This window comes from Corvus kubaryi, unplaced genomic scaffold (genome assembly GCF_017639235.1).
Source record: "Corvus kubaryi isolate FWS band 111438036 unplaced genomic scaffold, C.kubaryi_AGA036_p1.0 37392, whole genome shotgun sequence".
NCBI classification, from domain to species: domain Eukaryota; kingdom Metazoa; phylum Chordata; class Aves; order Passeriformes; family Corvidae; genus Corvus; species Corvus kubaryi.
In genome coordinates, this window is record NW_024581131.1 from 130,459 (window position 1) to 150,161 (window position 19,703).

Consider the following 19,703-nt stretch of genomic DNA (forward strand, 5'->3'; position numbering starts at 1 on the left):
GACAGCGCGACTTCTGCCTTCAAGCTCCGTACCTCTGTGAGGGCCGGCGCTGTCGCTCCGGGGTCGCGGCGCTGCGGGCGCCCGCTGCACCTGTGACGGGGGACGGGCAGCGCCTCCCCCGCCGGGCCGCGGTCTCAGCGGCAGCCGGAGCAGCGGGGAAAGTGTAGCCCCTTCCCTTTCCCCGTCGGCGGCTTGAAGGCAGAAGTCGCGCTGTCACATGGCCCCCGGCCGGCGCGGCAGGGAGGGAGGGAGAGAAGAAAGGGAGGGAGGGAACCCAGCCCGCCTTGATTCGCCTCAGCCGTGCCGCCTCCCACGAGCGCGTCGTTCAAAACTCCTCGAAAAGCGCTTTAACGTAGCAAACTTCGGTTCGAGACCAGAAAGTCGTGAGGCCAGTGCAGAATGACAGCCGGTAAGTGTGCTGGCAATGTGTCCCTCTCAAAAGAGTTCTCAACAGCGTCTGCCCTTCAGTGTAGCAACACGGTCCAGGTGCTCGTCTGTATTAAAAAAATAAACAAAACCCCGAGAAATTTTCCGGCTAAATAGGCCAAGGCAAATAAGTGAAGCTCGAACCCAGCGTGACTCAGCAGGAATGAGGATATTAGCGTGTAAAATAATTTGACCTTATTCTGAGAGATTCCAGCCCTGAAGCTGAAAGTTCTAGGGACATTTTGGTAAGTTTCGGTTACAATATTTGGAGTCTAACCTGAAGACATTTAGATGTAAACGTATCTTTACAATGCAGGAAAGCACTGGGAATGCACGTGAGTGAAGGTAGTTGGTGTAAAAAGCAGTTAAAAATAGATGTCCCAAAACATCAGGGATCAGATAGTCCTGTGGACCCCCAGTATGGTAGGCATAGAAATGCTCCATGCATAAATCTCAGGGGATTTTGGCTTCAGAAACTCCTTTACTTCACACAGCTAGTGAAGAAATGGAGTGAAAATAAAGGAGTTGTCCATCCTAAGTCCGAGTCGCAAAGAAGACCGGATATTTTGACTCTTAGACAACTGTCAGCACAGTCACCCTCATTTGCTCATGAAAAAGGCTAAGAATTATGGCCACAGCTGTTGTATGAGGCATGTAGCAATCCAAAGCATTCAAAAATGAGCCAGCCATAATAAAAAAAATATTTAAAACAATATTAATACTACTAAATAGGCATGGTTTCTCAGCTTGGAAAAAAGACTTATGCTGTGTGTACGTGCTTTTCCCACAGTAATTGCGAATATCTTCATCAGCTGCTGCTGGCAACACCCTGAGAAAATATCTGCCACCCAGAAAACCACATACTGTAAGTGTCTATACCTCTGACTCACAGCTGCCCTGCCCATTTGATATGTGAGTAAAGCACACCTGTTGCTGCTGGCCATTCACTACACCCCTCGATTCCTAATCTGTTAGTGCTGCTTCCTTCCTTTTTCCCAGCCACCTGCCTGAACTTGTTCAAACTTGCCTGCTATCACGGCAGTTTTCCTGAAGTTTAAGCTTGATGTACACCAAATCATAATTGTGCCCTGCCTGCTGGATTCAAGTATCCCACGGCCTCTTGGTTTTCTCTTCTCAGCTTGGCACATGAGTCTTGCCTCAGCACTTGATTTAATCTCTTCTGTGGGATGCAAGAGCCTGGCGAGAGTTCCCTCTCGTGCTGACTTTGTGCCAACCGCAGTGCAAAAATAACGGTCTGGAAGATAACTGTGTTCCTCAGCTTTCTTACACACAAACGGGCAGCTCCGTACGCCCCGAGCGAAGAGAGAGAACATTGCAGTGTGAGCTCACGTGTTAGCACAGCCAGAGAATTCACACAGAAAGGAGACCTTAAAAATATCTTAGCCAAGAAAAGGCTTCTGTGAGCACTGAAGTGCAAACCCCTAAGGGTGTAGGACACAGGGCACTTGTTATAGGCAACCATGAGTATTTAAGTAAGCTTTCCTTTTGTAACAAATTGGAAAACTTCAAAAGCAAAATGAGATCATAGCTTAGTAAATGCATCTGTAGTAATTGAAGCATTAAGAAAATATTATTGCAAGATCTGTAATAAGAGCAGGGTGGCTTGTAAGAATAGGGTAATGGTAATAAATTAACAAGAGAATACTTCAAGTCCTCTGGCATTTTGCAGAACCAATTATTATGGTCAGTTATTTAAGAGCATACATTTGAATAATGGGCCTAGTTTCCTGTCCCATCTCTGCTCTCATAATGAACAATTCACATGTATCCTTGGGGAATGGCAGTGACACTGAGCTGACAGTGAAATAGCGTATTTTCAACACAGATGTTGTTGTACTCTTCCATTGGCACCTACACTGCCAGTCAGCACCTTGTCTGCCCCATGAGGAAGCCTGTCTGCCAGTCCTGTTTGTAGGTAGATTATGCTTTTACACACCACACACTGAAAGTAGTGCAAGTGTCTCCAGAGTTATTTTAAATGTTGGGATACCTATTGTAAAATGTCAGTACTTTCTGAAGCCACCTGGGTGTTAGTTCACTTCTGTTGTGTAGCAAGCCCTGGTTCTCTCAGGTAAATTTTGCATTGTGTAAAAATGCATTTATTTTCATCTTTCTAATCTTGCTATACAAGAAAAAGTTATCCACTTTTTTTTACCAAGTTACAATTGATCACATTTATTTATATTATTATTTTTTAAATGTGTATTTCTATTACGTCTTCAACTTGCTTTAAGGGTCCTACTTTAGAGACTACTCTTTTGGTGACAGTAGTAAACTCGTGATTATTTCAGTGCACATGGTATTTTCTCTTTTGCAGTCAGTCTATTTTAACAAGAGGAAATGTAATAAAGTTTTAAATGTCAACATTTACAGAGGAATGGAACAAAACAGTAAAAAATGCCTAAATATACATCTGTATTATTAACAATTATTTTTAGGAACAGACAAATCTTGTCTGGGAGATGATTACTGCTGGAATGCATATTCATCAAAATGGTCTCTCATATTCACTTGTAATTGTTTCAGCTGTTGTAAGAGACTGCTTTCATTTGAGTAGTGCCTTAAAAGCTAATGGAGTTTGAATTCATTTTGTAAATAGATTCATACAACTGCCTGTGATATTGATAACAACAAAACAACTAATGGATCAAATGAAATATTTCAATCTATAAAGCACCCATTAGTGGCACCCAAGCAATATTAGTACCTTCTTTTCTGATCTTCAGTCAGTTCAGTTAATGATATGCTTGGCACACATGGATTTACTTACTGATATTCCAACAGAAAAAAACCCTCAAAGTTAAATGAAGTTATCTCCAAAAGTCAGAGGGGAGGTTTATGCCAAATGTGAAATGCAGTTGAATTGCATATCAAATACTTATCAAATACTATAAAGGAAGAATTATTCCTTTTTTAAACAAAATAATATAGCAAATTATAATAATTCAGAAATGGAGAAAATTGCTCCACTGAATGATTGAAATGATACAGAGCAAATCATATCTGTCAGTTTTATAAAGTCAACAAATCAAAAAGCATCATATTTCTTATCCACTGCTTTTCAAAAAAGCCTGTAGAAATTAATTGGGCATATGAGTATTCAGTTCAGTAATTGAATTAGAGCAGTTGAGAACTCTTGGTACAGATGATTTGGTCTTTCTCAGTATTGAATTAAAGAGGAATTTGTAAATCTAGACGTTTGGCTCCTACTCTAAATAAAAGCAACAAATTTCCTGTGTTTTGGAGATTGTTCAAGGCCATTTGAGAAAGTGGGATGTGAGATGAGAACTAGGAGGAGAAACTTTGATTAGACCAAGTTTTTCGTAAACTTCATATTGAGTAGTTGGAATATGTACATATAAGATGCTACTAGGCTTGTATAAAATGCAAAATGTTTTTGAATGATTTGTACTGACATTAGAACTGAGAGTTCTAGGTGTGGAATCCAGTTCCTTGGGAGTTTTCAGCCAAGTGACATTCTCCTTTCTGAGAGGATACCTGTGAGTATAATTGTCCTGTAGTATGTTATTATAAAATAAAATACATAGAGTATGCAAGTATAAACCGGTTTGTTTAAAACCAGAAATGGAAGTGAGAACCATAGAAATTGCAAAAGGATGTGACTGTTCAGCCACTGCTTTAAAAATAAACTGGGAAACTACCTGTACAGTCCTAATAATTGGAGTCTGAAACAACATAAACGTTTTCCATGAGTTTATAAATAGAATATACTGTAATATTTTGTTGCACAAGAAAGGTTTACAAGCAAGATGGGACTCTTTGGTGTGTTTGGAATTGTAAGTCATCGTGTGGATATTTGGAAAAATTTCTTTCCAGCCAGCTGGCGAATTCTTTGCTGGCATCTGCTAACTGCCTTTGTCACAACAGCCACGTAAAATGCTGGTTTAAAACCAGTTTGTCTCAAACCTACTTAGCTTGGACTTTGCAAGTAGCTACCCCAGATGGAAGACTGCCTTTCTCTGACTTTATACATAATTTATCTGAAATTCTGGAACTGTTCAAAGAAGGAGAGATCTGAATGCGTCATACAAACCTGTATGTGTAGCTGAATGACCTTAAATCTGATTTATAAAACAGAATTTTCTGGAAGTTACATATCAAATCTGTTATGTGCAATGTAGTAGAAATAGTTTTTAACCACAACTCTGATGTACAATTCTCTTTTACTCAACTTTGTTTTATGAGGAATTTTATTTGCTCGGAATGCACATAAAATAAAATATTCAGCAAGCAACAGTCTAATAAATTAGACACTGCCAGTGCATGATAAATAATAAAACAGTATAATTACAGCTCACAGAGGAGAACTTTGTGGTCTCTTTTGGAGACCCCTAAAATGAAAATATTCTGAATTTGGTGATTTCTGCAAAAATCAGTACTGAAATTTAACCTTTATGTTTAGAATTAGTTTACATATTAAGTTTGTAGGGAAATGCAAATAGTTCTGTTAAGTGCTACTCAGTTCTGCATTTGTATTATTACTGGCCATTAAGTTTCTGTAATCATTTGTGATAGGGCTTTGCATCTGGGTTCTTTGGCCCTCACATTGGAAGTTTCCTTCCCAAGTAACAGGTATCTGTGGGATGCAGATGGAGCACATAACTGCCCAGGACGTGGGAAGTGCAAGATGTGGTTTAGACATGACTTTACACAAAGGTCACGTAACCTTAAATAAACCCTGGGCTAGGTGTTGCTGCACTGCAGCCTTCCCTGTCCCCAGATTATCCCCCATTTTCTCTTTGTTTTACAAGTGTATTTTCTAAGTCTCTCCTTTCACAAGTGTCAGTGAAACTGCAACCTCCTACCCGGGAGTTCATTTGTACATGGGGATTCCTAGTGACCATTTACAGCCCAAATAAACCTTCTGTGTGATCCTTGTGTGGCGCTAAGCAGGCAGTTTGCAAGCAATCCAACAGAGAATTTTCTTATTCTCCTGTAGAAACTTAAATTTTCACTGGGAGTGGGAATTGTTTTATTATTTTTATCCAGTCTGCCTGTGTAAAATTGCTATGGCCCGGCCTGTCTTGTATTTATGTTTTCACTGTCAGGATGGCCAAATGTTGGAATGGGCTGCCCAGGGATGTGGCGGAGTCCCCATCCTGGAGGTGTTCAAGGTGCATCTGGATCTGGGTGATGTGAGTTAGTCACTTAGGGGTTACAGGGGCTTGGTGGGGGACTGGATCATCCTGAAGGTCTCTTCCAAACTTGATAGTTCCATGATTCTCTATGAAAAACTGCTTTAAAAACTCCTGTCTTCTTTCCATAAAGCCCACCTAACCCATCAGCTATGGGAATCTGCAGTCTGTGACATCTCCCATCTTTTTTATTTCTTTTCCTTTAGGCAGGAACAGCGCCTTTCCTTTCTGGCGGGGCGGGCAGTGCCGGGTGCGCCCTGCGCTCCGCCGGTGCCGCCGGTGCCGCCCTCCCCGCTCCGGGGCCGGGGCCGGGGTTATGTAAAGAGCCGAGTTACGCAAGGAATGCAGATATCCCCTTACGTAACCTCCCGCCCCTGTCGGAGCCTTCCCTGTTCGTGCCGGCGCAGCCTATACATTAACGGAGGGAAAAGCGTTGCTGGCGGTGTTGGGGCATCTCTCTCTCCGGCTCTACAGTGACCTGTTCGCTGCAGTGGCTCTTTCCACTCGGGTTTCGTCAAAGTCCCACCTCTTCCTTGACCTGCAGGACATTCCCTTCCATTGAAATAAATAGCACACATATCTAAGTCATAGTTGTGCCCTTTTCTGGGTCTAGGAAAGACTTTACTAATTCCCAGTTATTGCACGGAGCAAAGTTAATCCTCCGTGGACAAAGGGAAATTACAAAGTTCTGTGTACCTCGAGCTCTATGGTTAGGCTGCTGCCACAATTGAAGGAACTGATTCTGATGCCTGTGTCCAGAGGCAGATTTCCAAGTCACTTAAGTGCCAACAGGGCAAGAAAAAAGAGCCTCATAGCTCAGAACTCTGTCTTTAGCAGATATTAGGGAAGATCGCAGAGATGGTGGGGCCTGTTCTGTTTGCTTGTCCCCTCATACGCAGGCAGAGCATCATCAGGTGATGAACACTTGGGATACTTTTATGGAGCAGTAGATGCTGTCAGGGCTTCTGTTCTTGATGCCTTACTCAATTCTCTCTATACTGATTTCTGATCCTGCAACTTTCCACGCCTTTCCTGTTAGATTTAGTGACCCTGATAAGTTGGGGGTGAGTGGTTTGTTTGGGGTTTTGTTGGTGGTTTGGTTTTATGTTGATTTGGGGTTTTTCTGCCTTTTCCTTAGCCTTTTTTCTCCATGGAAAGGCCTTGAATTCCATGGACACCTTGAAGGATTGGTGTAAAGGAGTGCTCTGCTCAGGGCTTTGCTCTGGTTCTCTACTGAGTAATTTTTGACCATATACCTTCATAACCCTTTCCTTTTTCATGTGTTCCTAAAGCCCAGGATCTGTGGGGAGGGTCTCTGTATGTAATAAACTCATTGCTGGATCATGTAGTGGAAAAGAAAGGATTTCCAGAGGGAGCAGCTCCAACATGAACAAATCCCTTTGAGACTCAGGTAGTCAATAAAGGCTGGAGCAGATGGCAGAAGGTGTGAAAAGGAAGGTGACCTGCTAGATTAGTCAGTGTTTGAGTGGCTTATTCCTGTCATCTCCTGTACAATAAGCTGATAGTAGGGACACAGCCAGTCTTCTCAGAGCTAAAGTGGAAGAAAAGAAGAGGTGTTGAACTCAGTGCCTGCCTTCCCTAATATTTAATTTTTGAGCTACAGCAACCTTTTGTTTACAAAACAGAAATATCAGAGGAGTCTAGAACTTAAATGAGTAGATAAATAAAAAATAAACCATCACACTGGTGTTTCTTCAACTTTGTTTTTTCAGATCAATGTAGTTTTTCTTCAAAACTCATAAGAATGAAGTAAAAATTTTAGACTTATATGTGCTACCCCAAAACAATGGGGAAAGGTAAATTTGCTGTATGGAAACATTCATTTAGTAATCTGTACTGAAACTGGATATTTGCTAAAAGAGCAAGAGTAAACTTCACATATATTCTGTCTCTTTGCTTTTCCAGATGTGCTTTAACAGTTTATAATGTGCTGAATCTGTTCAGGGATAATCCCTCAAGGTAACTTTTCAGCATTTTGCAGTGCAGTAGGAAGGAATGGGTGCTTCCATGACTTTTTCTTGTGCCAGTGTGACACAGATGGGTGCAGAAGGTTGGAAGAGCATATCAACAGCTTAAAACCACTTTTGCCAATTTTCTCCATGCCAGGGGCCAGAATCCATAGCCTTCATTTTCCATCCTTAGGCACCACACAGGCATCCTGTGAACACAATTAACTGTGAAAATTCATTATAACACAGTGGAGAAACTGAAAGGCTTTTTGCCTCTTGCACTGGCTATCAGTTCCATGTTGGTCACAGGCTGAAGACAATTTTTTTAATTCTTTTTTTTTTTAGTAGGAGTAGTATCTATGACTGTCAGTGGAACACAACTCTGAATGGTATTCTCAAAACTCTGTGCAAGCTTGGGAAATGATGCATTTAAAAAGTCAATGGAGCCATCTAGTGTTTAAAATTCACAATTTCATGGTTTTTTGACTTGTGTGTGCAAGAGCAACATCTAGGTATTAACAGTCAGAGGGAAAACAGCTCGTAGTGTTCCATATTAATCCCTGATAGCTCTTGATTCTTACAAAATGTACAGTTATGGGTGCCAGAATTGTTAAATTGTATGTGGAAATTTCTATTACTTCACTAGAGACTCCCAAGTCTAGACAAAAGGTTTTCTTGTCTTTATCCTCAGCCACTTTCATATATCATAATTTCCAGTTACATGTTTTGATTTCTGCTTGACATTTAGATCCCTCCAATAGCTGTGCTGCTCCCTTGCCTGCTGCTTCTGGGCATACATTTAATCAGTTTTTCTCTGTAGCATGACCTTCCTTCTGTGAGCTGTCCTTCTGACAGGCTGGCATATCAAACCTGATGCAGTGCTCTGGAGTTGGTCAGAAAGCTGGGAAGAGGCCACATTGCATGTTTCATACTTTTTCCCTTAAAATCGTGCAGCAAGCTTCACTGGCTGTTATCTTCTCCCCCCAGCAATAAGTGTGCCAGCGTGCACACAAGACACGCACACAATTTACACTGATTTTTTTTCCTCATAATTTCTTGTGCTGAGCTCAGATTTAATTGCTCAACATTTGTCATCCACTGTCCTTTCCTCCATTACATATTAATGTTGTCATTTTCTGCATCTGTGGATAACTTCTAGTGACAAAGAAACATGATTTTTTTAGTTATTGTTTAAATAATTGGGCTGGCTTTATTCTCCTAATGTAACCTGCAAATGTGAGTGCAGATCAACTACTCAACAAAAAGGCAAAAGAGAATTTTGCTGCCCTATGGAGAAAAAACTATGGTCAAAGCAGAGACTGAGCCAACCTGTCAGCTTCTGCTGGTTTGGCAGATGTAGGACAGAGGACAGAAAGTGTCACACGAGGAACAGCCACTGATGTTTCTGAGACAAACCACCTCTTCCTGGGTCCATGACAGAAATCAGTGTCCCATAATCATTCTCCTTTTTTTCTTCTTTTTTCTTTTTTCTTCCTGTCCAAGTCCGGTCTAATCACATAGATTGGCTAGACATCATTCAGTGATTAATTTAAATCCTAATGTCCATTTAGCAATCTAAAATATGTATAATTCAAAGGTAGGGCAGGCTTTGGACATGGGAGCTGATCTGACCTAGCTTTGGAAGTTTGAAAGATAGTGGCTAAATTTAAGCTGGTGTTTTAAGATTCTCTATAGTCCATAAGAAGAAGCAAATGCTGTCAAAAAAGCTGGTTTATTTTGATCTCCACATAGGTGCCTAGGAATGCTGGAGTCAATCCCACATGGCCAGCAGTAACTACTGAAAATCAGTTGCTTACCAGGAATCTCAGAGTGAGTCAGAGTTATTGTAGTTCTTTTGGAAGCTACTTCTGGATGGCCATCTTAGGCAGGAGGGGCATGATTCTAAGAATCTCTTAACAGCTGGACTCCTTTTAGAGGTTGCCCAGTGTGCTCAGGAAAGGAAACTGAGTCTTGTGCTTTATAAACCTGTTTTGATTATTATTGGTGGTTCTTCTGCCTGCTATACATTTTAAGTTTTTAAAACCAGAATTTCTTCAGTGATAATATTGCCAAAAGTCAAAATTAAGGTTCTGATAATACCACAGTGCACTACTGCTGTATTGTATTTACTGAATCCCTTCAAAGGGACTATCATATTATCACTATGACCTCAAAAAAATGTTAGTCTTGTTTAATCATTAGAACAAAGAGCTGGAGGCCAGAAAGTTCGTAATATAACAATTAGGGACAGAGGAGAGCCAACATTGTGGTTCATAGAAAAGAGACCAGAAAAGACCTGTCTGAGTCAGTGGAGTTTCCATTTTCCCCAGTTGATGTAGTGCACAAACCCATGATATATCCAGTTTCTGCAGACTTAAAGTTTACATTAAAGCAGGTCCTGTGCCAAGCTGCCCTGTTTACGAAGCTTCTGTCTGCACAAGGAAATCGACTGATACAGCTCTCATGGCATAAAGTGTTTCTGAGCTTTTCTAAAAGCTGCAACTAGTTATTTAAGAGCAACTATTGTGGAATAGCTTATGCTACAGTGGTTACACCCATCACCTTCCCTGGAGAGAAGAAAATCCATTACAATATTCTACACATGAACTCATTGTAAACTTTTGCAGCATTTTCTTCAGGACTCCACAAATAGGCAACTTGAAATAACATTCTGAATGACATTAGTTGTCTTTGAACAGTTAACCCTAAAATCTAATGGCATGACTTGGAATGCTTAACAAAACTTTGATTGGAGGCAATTAGAATTAAGCATGAGAAGAAAGAGGAGTTATTAGAGGGAGTAAAACTCCAAAGGAAAGGGAATGAATAGCAACAAAAGGAAAACTGTAAAGGAGAAAATCAAAGTGAAGAATTTACAGTGAAAGTCAAGATGGGAATGTTTCCTCAACTGATAAATGATGGTGGTTGTAAGCCTGAGTGAGGTACAGCAGTACAAAAGGATAGGATTATCCTCTAGATCTTAATGCCTGTACCCACTGATACCATTGTGCAGCTTTACTGGTTTAAGTGCATCACATAGTCCTAAATTCAGACAAGCAGTCATTAAACATGGAATCTGGCCTTCTTCTGCAGAATGACTTTTCACATCCCCAATGCCAAGGCAATATTTCCCTGTTGCATGCCCATGTTTGTTCTGCCAGCCTTTTCACTGCTTGTTTCTCTGACTCCCAATATGTCAAAGCCCAACTCTGACATTTCACTTGGAGGATCTTTTAGAAGAACTGGGCTTTTGGATCTGTTTTGAACTGGACAGAGCAACTTGCTGTTTGTTTCCCTCCCTGTGGCAGATGCTTCTGTCCTCTAAGCAGACTTAAATACTGTGACAGATTGAAGGAAAAGTGTGTTGTTTCCAGATGTGTGGCAGGAGCTGTGGAGCAGGGGCAATGACAAGGACCTGTGCTGGGCAACAGGAAAGGACAGAACAGGGCAGCAGAGCCTCCTCTCTCAGACCTGCCCTGAGATACTGTCTGAGGTGGTGAGCCCCAGTCTGTCAGCTTCCCACACCATTCACAGACAGGTTTTTCAGTCTTCAATCCTTGCAGGATCAGGAGCTAAAGAAGTGTTGTTTCTTTTATTTTCATAATTCAGGAGCTGATAAAAGGTTACCTTGGTCAAAAAATTATAATCATAGTTGTGATATTTGAGGGAATGTTATCTATGTAATGGAAATTTTTTGCCCTGTTTTTAATGTTCAGGTATTTTTTTAATACCTGTGCATGAATGTGTATCCACATCTGCTAGAAAAGCCTTTCTATCTGAGATTAGGAGTGAAAGGGAGTCCTTTGTTTCAAATCTTAGTTTGACCAAGCAATTAGACAAGGAAGTTTGATGAATATTTTACTCCAAATGTTTCTTCAGGAGAGCAAAACTTCAAAAAACTGGAAACATGAGACAGGAAGTCTTAATTAGCTGCAGGAAGGGAGACCGGAGCAAGTGGACTGGACAGGAGAGCCTCTACCTGGAACTTTCAGAGCAGGGTTCTAGATAACTCCAGGCAATGTGGTATCTACTTGTAACAAGTGATTTAGGATGTTTCAGGAAAATACACACTGTATTTCTTGGTTATCCAAATGAAGGGCAGTAAAGTGCTACAAGTGACATGAAATCCAGTGCAGCAGTTTGGGGGGCACACATTGGTGCAGTTTGAACAGATCCATGCACCAAGGGTGAGTAGATTGCTCCACAAATAATTCCTTTGTGTGAAGTTATCACAATATAAGGACTCTCTAATATTGTGGAAAGAGGGGAAAATAAGAACTGAGGGCAGTAGGGGGAAAGCAGCAAATTCAAATGAGAAGCTTGTGTGCTATTTAACAGTATGTGTGATTAATAGGTGTCAAGGAAAGTGCTGATTTTCTACCTCTTGATGTTCTCACTTCAAAGCAGTGTACTTTTCTGGAAGCAATGCTTCAGCTGAACAGCGCTGTGGATCTCAGCATAGTAATAAATGGGCAAAATGTAGTCGCCTTCCCAAACAGGAGTCAAACTCAGAGAGCTGTTGTTTCATCCTGCCCTTAAATTCTCTCAATCTGTGAAATTCCTTAGACAGTTTTGACTTCCTTATCCTAGATTTCATATTGCTTCTTTCTGCATGTAGTTTAATGTTCTAAATTCGTGCCTGAAGGCCAGAGGTGCCTTTTTTTTTCTTGTTGTTTGAATACTAACTTGAAGGCTGAAAACATTCCTGTTTTTCCAAATCTGGAAAAATGCAGAATGGTCATATTACCAAAGGGAGAGAGAGGAGGGGAAAAAAAAAAAAGAAAAGGAATACTGTGTACCCAACAAAATAGAGGCAAGAATGCAGGAATGTAAATGTGTTACAGGCTGTTATTAGGATTTTGGATGCAAAAATAAAATTTAGTAAAGACTGATGATTTGAAAAGGCATGATACAATCCAATTTATTTAGACTAGAAATTGCCCTCCCTAGATTGCTAAGGTGACAGGAAAAATTATGAAAAGAAGATAATCATATTTGTTTTAAGTCTGGCAGTTTCCACTGAAATGCCTGTCTCTCTATAATAGTTTTTTTGAAGGAAATGCCTTGGGGAATTACCAGAAAAATGATCTTTATTAAGTGTTCATGGCCATCTGAACTATCCACCCATCCAGTATAAATGTGTTCTGGCAAAACAAGTGTTTGTGTTGCCATGGCCTTTCCCATGATGTTATTTTCTTAAGCAAAAGCATTTTTCTAGCTGAGATCTTAACAAGGACACAGGCAGGGCGCCATGATTCAGTCCTTGAAGAGAAAAATAATGATTTGTAAGGAATGGTGAGGGAAAAAGATGGTCTCAGAGGGGATAGAACACAAGACCTAGATATCTGGTGTTTCTTTTGCCCAACAGAAGCAGTGATTCCTTCCACTAATCACCCCTGTTCTGCAGGAGAGCAGTGCAGCCTCCGCCAGCCCTGCAAAAATGCTGATGAGCCCAGTGCTGAGATTCTCCTGAGGCATCCTCAGGTTAGGGGAAATCTTGCTTAAAAATAGCAGCTCAGTTACTATTTGCTGAGCAAATCACACACCTCAGATACAGGATTCCAAAAATCAGGTCATAGGGCCCTGTGCTGTACACAGCTACAGGGTTTCTGCACAAAAAATATGTTCCCAAGGTCTGTGTGGATCCATGTGTTGTATTTGCAAGGTTTTAACTGTTCTATATGCTTGGGTTTGGGGTTTCTCTCTGCCTTTGTCCTGCAAAATCACTTTGGGAAGGTCCTGCCTGAGGGTTTCACATTGGTTTCTGTACTCTACTGAATACCTCTGCAAATGAAAGTGATTGTGTGTTTTACTTTGTTTATGGATTTATACTCTGGGTTTAGATTAATATCAAAGTGTTCTAGCATAAAAACTGGTGAGCAGATCTCATAAGCATTGTACAACGTTATTATAAAGTCGTAATGACTAAAGCAAAACGAATGGGTGCTTACATAAAGTGCACAAGGACAAGGCAGGTGTTGAGTCACCCTTTCTCTGTATATCTTCCCAAATTCCAGTAATCATCACTTTCTGAGGCAGAGGTCATCTCTGAATCCGTCTGCTTCCCTTTTGCCAAGGGACCACAAATTCCTTTCAGAATGAATAAAACTCAAAAAATGAAGAACAGCAGGACCAAAGGCTGGGGCTTAGCTCTTGCAGGGTTTCGATGCGATTTGGGCTTCTTCCTTCCTTCAGCTCCTGTGAGACACCTCTCTCAAACTGCTTTCATACCCCTGTAGCTCCACAAGTCACATCAGTATATTGATCTCAATAGAAAATGTGAAGGGAATAAGGTCCAGAAATGCTGAATGTAGGTCCAAATCCAGTTAAGTATCTATTTGTAGAAGAGACCACATTACAAAAAAAAAACGAACCCAAAACCAACAAGTAACGAAAAATAAAAATAGAGTAGGCCTGTAAAAATAGAATAGGCAGGGTCATCTTATTCCCCCCAAATTAATTTCCTTCGTAACACAAAACATGTCATGAGAGGGTGAGTCCACATCTCACTGATACCTGAACACAACACCATTTTAGCAAACAGATCAATTACAGAACTATGGCAAAACAAACAAAGCAACATGGATAATTTTATTTGCCATTAAATGAAATTAATTAGTGTGACACTAAGGCAGCAAATAGCATTTGATATAAAGGGTAGAATATGCTAGAACTTTGCTCCAGAAAGTGTTTAATGTGTTCTCCTGACTACTGAGACCCATTCAATCTCATGCCCCTGCATTGAAATGACTTTTAGAAATCCCAGGAAGAGAGCTCTGCTCCATCCTCTGGGAAGCAATTCCTCAGCCTACCACCTCACAATAAGTTCTTCCTGTTCAGCTCAACACTTACCTTGTCATCTTTCATATCCATACTCACTGGAAGAAAGTCACAAGATATCTAATCTAAAATCCACAGAAAGAACATGAGGAACATGAGGTAAATCCAGTTTGCTTTATGCAATTAATTCCAGTGAAATTAGAAGGCTATTTAGGGGAGGGAAACAAACTTGCAGCATTACATAGCACCAGTCATATCTTTTTTTTTTTTAATACAACCTTTTGAAATTAGATTAGAGAGAAAATTCCAAGTTAAAATTGACTCAATTAAGTCTCCTGCTCTTGCATTTCAAGAGGCATATGTCTGATGCATGAAGCAATAATGGAGCTGCGTGATGTGGGATGTCTCTGGCTCATGACTAAATCCTAAGTGGATTTAGTTGTCACAGTGTGCTGCAGGGAGCTTGTAAGCTCCATTCAGCAAGAAAAGGGTTGACCTGGATAGTGACTCTGAAACAGAAGGAAAGGAAATGAGCTGCAGGGGATGACAAAGCTGCCAGGAGAGCAGCAAAGATCACCCAGAATATAGCATCACTTAAAAGGAGGCATTTCTAAATTGATGCTGACAGGAATTCAGAGATGTGGGTGAATAAAAAAAAAGATCTAGAGGCTGGAGATAGCCTCTAAATTGAGTTTACTGGTGCTTATCTGCTGCCACAAACAGTGATAGTAATTTATAGGTGTGCCCCAGTTGTCAGGAAAAATGAGTTAAAATAACCTAGGAATAATGAAAGCCTGTAAAATAGTCCACCTTCAACAAAATGCTGGAGAACACAATGTAATGGCAATTTACTTCCAAGTATGTACTTTATTATTATGAAAATTAATAATACATTTAATTAATATGGAATTATTGGGAATGACGTTTTACTGAGGAAATAATGATGAATTTCTGAATATTAGACATAAATTAAGTGGTTCATATGATAAAACATCTTAGATGCTTAGCTTTTGGAAGCATTTAGAATTGTCCCAGTTTCTTTACTGGTAAATAATTTATTTAATGAAATACTTTAAAACTGTTCTTCCATAACTTGCGGAGAACACCCCAGTTCTCAATCCAGCTCATGTCCACTCATCCAGTCTCCACTTCCTGAGTTTGCCTATGAGGATGTTGTGAGAGACAGTGTCAAAAGCCTTGCTGAAGTCAAGGTAGACAAAATCCACTGCTCTCCCCTCATCCCTCCAGGCAGTTCTCTCATTGTAGAAGGCAATCAGGTTGGTCAAGCATGAGTTACCCATAGTGAATCTACCTGATTCCACCTTCTTGTCTTCCCTCTGGATGGAGATGGCCTCCAGAATGAGGCGCTCTGTCTTCTTTCCAGGGACTGAGGTGAGGATGACTGGCTGGTAGTTCCCTGAGTCCTCCTTCTTGCCCTTTTAGAAGACTGGGGTGACATTTCTTCCAGTCCTCAGACACCTCTTCTGATCACCGGCACCTTTCAAAGATGATCATGGGCGGCCTCACTATGAGGTCTGCCAGCTCTCAGCACTTGTGGATGCTTCCCATCAGGGCCCATGGATTTTTGGATGTCAAGTTTGCTTAGGTACTCTCTTACCCAATCCTCCTTGAGAAAGGGAGGGTCTTCCTTCCAATATTCCTTTACCCTGGTCTCAATATTCTATGAACTTTGCAGTTTAAATCAAAATTTGAAATTTAAATTAGTGAAAACTCTCTAACTCTGCAATGTTGTGTTGTTCCCAATATGCACATGGCATCAGTCAGACCCCCAGTTCTCTTCATATTTCCAAATAAGATATGTGAGTCTAAATTTGGATTAACATTTGATCCAAAACCTCATTTATTATGTAAATGAACAGTAAGATAACTCTTTTGCTTAGAACTTGAGGATGGGCAGTGGGAGATGTGGGTTCTAATTTACAGCCTGACTATTAATTGTGAAAAAGCTGTTAAGAACCAACATTTCTTTGACGTCTTGCTGGTTTGTCTGTCAGTTAATTAGCTGTCCTTTAAGGTCTACTATCATGGCCCTTCTGATGCAAGTCGAATTGCAGTAGTCCAGTTGTATATCTGTTATGTTTCAGATGAGAATGATCTGGTAATGTATTTCACTTTTAATTAGCAATTGAACAGCATAAATGCATTTTTTCACTGCTTTTGAAGTGCCAATGTGTGTTGTAGATAGCCTAAGAATGACTGTCATCATTGGTCTGTCACAGGGAGGTATTATTGATGTCCCAAATCTTTGGAGGAATTAAGTTCTCTGTTCAGATTTATAAACAATAAGTTGTTAATTTCTTGCATGGAAACTAAGACAGCTGATAACACCCAATAGTGACATAGTGGGATTCAGCTTGCAAGGAGAGGCCTTCCCAATACCTATGCCTTGCTTCTTCCAAAGATCTTCACATCTACTGTAGGGACAGTTGAACTGCATGAAAAACTGGTCCCAAATCACCACATTGTATATCACAGAATCAGTGTTTTTATAGTGGAACAGCTTAGAAACCACAGAATCATGGAATGACTTAAGTTGAGAAGGTACCTTAAAGATCATCTGGTTCCAACCCCTCGCCATGGGCAGGGACACTTTTCACTAGACCAGGTTGCTCGGAGCTCCACCCAGCCTGGCCTTGAACGCTTGCAAGGATGGATGGATTATTCCATTTTCCTGTTGTGGGATGGATTATTCCATTTCACTGTTGTGGGAAAGAGCAAAGGACAATCCTAGAGACAGGCAGCTGAAGGCCACCATCAGTTGAATCTACCAACTGCTAAATGTAGTGACTCCCTGCTTTCCAGGGAGTGGCTGGGCATGGCCTTCTGTTGGGAAGTAGAGAATAAATCTTTTGATTTTCCTTTGCACACAGCCTTTGGTTTTGCTTTATTAAGTTGCCTTTACCTTGATCCACAAGTTCTGTCCTGTCTTATTTTCTCCTCCTCTGCCATGATGAGGAGACAAGCAATAGAGTGACTTGGTGGGCACCTGGATGCCAGACAAGGTCAAACTCCTGCACTATCTGATAGATTTTTTGGAAATGTTGTGATGGATTTTATTTTGGTTGGATGCATTTTTATACCTGTAAAGATTGTGATAAGGCCAAGAAATGGAAGTGCATTCTTGTCCAAATTCTGTGTTTTTCTCTGTGTTTGAAGGACTGAACAACATTTGCCAAACTATTCAGTTGTTGGTCAAAAGTTGGAGGAGCTACCAGAACATGCTCCTCTAATATTTATTGAACTACATGATTTCAAGCATCATGTTGACAGGGTTTAAAATAGTGCTAAGGTCTCTAAATCTCTGGTATAATCCACAAATTAACTAATTGTGAATCTAATCAGTTACAGAAAGAGATCAACTATCTTAGAACACTGTGGCCCCTCATTAATGTTACTCAGAAGATGCTTGTGGCAAGTGATTGATGATTTCAGACTCCTAGAAAGAATTTGAGAATATGAGTCACAGATCTCTAGCACAGTGGTGAAATAGGTGAAGGGGGTGTTTCTTTGGGGTTTTTTTAGTTATTTTTGCCCTAAACCAAATTAGCTATCAAGGTGTTACCAGTTTTGTAAAACAATGAAACCTCTTGTTCTGCTCTCTGGGATTTCCCACATGAATGGAAAACAAAGAGCATGGGCTCTGTACACTGGAACATTCAGAAAGGGGACTGAGGCCAGTGCAAGTGTCTGCTCCTTTCAGGAGGTTGTGATGTGGTCATAAGACTTGGAGATTGGTTTGAGTTCCCGTACTAGCTAAGAGACAGCAATTATAAAATTAAGCCACTCAGGGTCATGTCAGTGTTGGTAGGCACTAGACAGCCCCGCTGCTTGGTGCTGGGCCTTCTGCAGAGCCTGCCTTGGGAGATATCCCAAGGATACCCACGGAGTATGAAAGAAGCAATCGGCCAAGAAAAGCAGGAAAAAGCGTTCTTCTGAAGTGGGGGAAGGGATGCTGTTTGTTTTCTGATTTTAATCTGCAGAAGTCCAAGAAAGGGAACCAAAAACTTAAAGAGTGGGAGGACTGAACTGGAGGGGAGGAGAGTAAAAGTATCTTTTTACATCAAGAATAGCCAGAGCAGACCACTGTTTAAACCTTGGAACTTCATTATTCTTGGTCCAGCTGGCAGTCTGTTAGAAGAATCCTCCTGACTCCTGGCTATACAGATTTTGGAGAAATGCAGGTTTTCCCATTTCCACTCTTGCAAGAGTAACAGTCTCCTTGCCAGAAACACCAACATGGGGAAAGCTACATATCTGGAGCTCTGTCCTAGAGTAAGGTCAGAGAGAGCTCAGCTGCTGCTTCAGGAGCCCAGAGGGGACATCCAGGACAAGGCCAAGAAGAGTCTGTCAGTGTTGGTGTTAAAGACAGGTATCCAACTGCACTGTCTGTGTTCACAGAGATTCCCTCAAAGTGCCCTGTTAGCCAAAGCCTCTGCTGTAATGTACAAGTCAGAATTCCAAAGGGTAACTGCTCTTTGCCAGGAGAAACTGGTTTCTGTCTCCTCATTTCCTGCAGAGCTTTCAGAAGCAGAACATAAGCGTGTCACCGGAGCCACAGGAAGCGTGTGGTTTGTCCTGCCTGGCAGCCCCTGAAAACCTGCATCTTCCCTGATGCTTTTTGCCTAAGTGTTTGAAAGCATGTCACTGAAAGGTGCTTGCAGGCAATAGACATTTCTGTTTACTGCTTCAATAAAAATATCCACCCTGGCAAAACACAGTGAGACAAACTGTGATTCTCCCTGAAGAAGGAGGACCAGCCATGGGCTTTTTCCAGTGGTCAGTGACAAGGGGAGCAGAGATTATAGCTCTCAAGGTAAAGTGTTTGCATCTTCCTTGACACAGCTGATCCAGGCTAAAGTGTGCCTTGATATTGCTGTGAGACCAGGAAGTCTTTCTCTTTATTGTCTGTATTCTTTTCAGTGCCTTGTAGTAACCAAAAAGACAGGCAAGAGATCCATCCAATGGCATATGATAGAGAGAAAGAGAAATGTGGGGCAGAAGGTGGCACTTTTCTGGAGAAGAACTACAGACTGGGGCGGGGGGGCGGGTAAACTGAGCTTGATTTTGTTATCTGTGTTGAGTTGAGCAACGTAAACCACAAGCCTATAACTTTTAAATATAATACTCTCTATTGTAATATAAAACAGTCTTTATGAACTCTCTTACCACTTTGTGTTTCAAGGCATTTTGAATTTTGAAGTCTTCTGCCCAAGCAAGGGCATGTCTGCGTGCACTACCTAACCTATTTAACCATGCATATATACAACTCTTTAAAGAATTGTTGTCTCGGTTTTGAAAGACAGGTGTCTGCTAAGGAAGGCAGAGGCCC

The 19,703-nt window shown here is 41.0% G+C and overlaps 2 protein-coding genes across 2 annotated transcripts in view; one reads left to right on the forward strand and one right to left on the reverse strand.

Annotated features, from left to right (window-relative positions):
• The window catches only part of AMPD3 (adenosine monophosphate deaminase 3), a 33,684-nt gene extending 33,559 nt beyond the window's left edge, over window positions 1–125 (reverse strand). Inside the window, exon 1 of the mRNA XM_042038407.1 lies at window positions 33–125. The gene's annotated coding sequence lies outside the window, so the exon portion shown is untranslated. The remainder of the gene's footprint in view (window positions 1–32) is intronic.
• A 121-nt stretch (window positions 126–246) lies between these two features.
• Window positions 247–19,703, forward strand: part of LOC121669451 — a 41,438-nt gene continuing 21,981 nt past the window's right edge. Inside the window, exons 1-2 of the mRNA XM_042038411.1 lie at window positions 247–409; window positions 1,217–1,291. The gene's annotated coding sequence lies outside the window, so the exon portion shown is untranslated. The remainder of the gene's footprint in view (window positions 410–1,216; window positions 1,292–19,703) is intronic.